This window comes from Saccopteryx leptura, chromosome 4 (assembly GCF_036850995.1).
Source record: "Saccopteryx leptura isolate mSacLep1 chromosome 4, mSacLep1_pri_phased_curated, whole genome shotgun sequence".
NCBI classification, from domain to species: Eukaryota; Metazoa; Chordata; class Mammalia; order Chiroptera; family Emballonuridae; genus Saccopteryx; species Saccopteryx leptura.
This window is the reverse complement of record NC_089506.1, coordinates 80,271,829-80,273,376: the sequence shown is the minus strand read 5'-3', so window position 1 is coordinate 80,273,376 and position 1,548 is coordinate 80,271,829. Positions and strand designations below refer to the sequence as shown.

Genomic DNA, 1,548 nt, shown 5'->3' with positions numbered 1-1,548 from the left:
TTTCCATAGTTGTATCACTTTGAGATTTAATCACCAGTTGCTTTGATGGCATATAGTATGGAAATGTGTGGCCAATCAATGTGCACCTTGTTTCTTTCCCCAGAAAAGGGCTTGGAGACCTCTCTGGCTGGACTGATTTGATGTTGACTCACATGGGTCCTGTGGATAACCAATATGTCAAGTCTTTTTTGTTGTTGTTGCTGTTTGTTTTGAATCATGTGTTTATTTTAGCTTATTTTTAGATATATAAACTCTAAAAATATATCAGATCAAGACTGTCCAATAATGACTTTGCATGCCTTCCAATTCTATCAACATTTCCAAACCACTTCCTGCTAACAAGAACATCACTGGATATGGGCTGGGGGTGGGCAGTTCTGAGACATAGTCAGTGAGGAGAGGCCACACACACCTCAATGAGTCCAGTTACAATCAGAATGTATTCATGGAATAATCTATCTACCACTGACACCTTCCCATTTAAATTATTCTTCCATTTTCTCCCCAAAAGCATTTCCTCAACCTCTATTTCCAGTGTAAGACCTCATCCTCAGCTACCTCAGCTTCTAAAGAAGGAAAATCAAAATATAATCATAGATAAGTTTAACAAATCTAAATGTTAGCACTGTAAACACATCAGCGATTTAATCACTGGTTGCCCAAAAACATTCTTTGTTTCTTTTCCAAAAAGATAGTGATTCTTCATATATTTTCTTCTTCCATACAGCACCCTGTCTTTTAAAGCATCGATGGTGTAGCTCACAGCTTCAAGGGATGCCACCCACCTTGTGCTTTAAGGACACAGGGTGACAATGCTTGCTTCTGACACAGGAACCAAGCCAAGTCTCTGGAAAACTGCTATGTGTCTGACTGGCCATTTCTGCCTAATGTCATTACAAATCCTTTTGACTTCCTTTACCGCCATTGTTATGTATGCTTCATATTCTAAGCTAATAACTTTTTTTCCCTTTCAAGTTTTTTCTCGTGGTCCCTACAAACAGGAATATTACACCACAGTGGAGAAGTCACCAACTGTGACACTTCATCTATTGAAAGTTTCTCAGCAGTAAATTTTATTATATCTTTAGATTTCTCTTGAACTTCATTCATTTCTTTCTCGAGGGAATCCTCAGCACTACCCTCCACAAATGGGGGGAGGATGATGACAATTTCATATCCTGATCAAAGCAAGAGGAGCTGATCTCCAAGTTTGACATATTCTTGACTGACAGCCAGTATCACCCACCTGGTATCTGACATCAACCAATCTAGGACCTCATGTTTCTATCTCATTCCACAGCTGCAGGGTGTTTATTTCTTGTGCCACAGAAATGGTCTCTGAATGAATTCCTGTTATTTCCTCACTTTTTGAAAAATATATACAACACTTTCACCTGGCACCGCTGCACCATCCCGTTCCATATTGCTGGTCCGGAGTCCCAGCCAGCCACAGAGTCGGGGACCCAGGTTCCCCCAAGTTGTTTCTTAGTTCATTCATGCAATAGCCCAGCAACTGTAACAGAGCACTCTTCTGCTTCTTCTTTGAAG

The 1,548-nt window shown here is 40.3% G+C and overlaps 1 pseudogene; it reads right to left on the bottom strand.

Annotated features, from left to right (window-relative positions):
• Window positions 1-644: 644 nt before the first annotated feature.
• LOC136404395 (molybdopterin synthase catalytic subunit-like) lies at window positions 645-1,217 on the bottom strand (annotated as a pseudogene).
• Window positions 1,218-1,548: the final 331 nt, after the last annotated feature.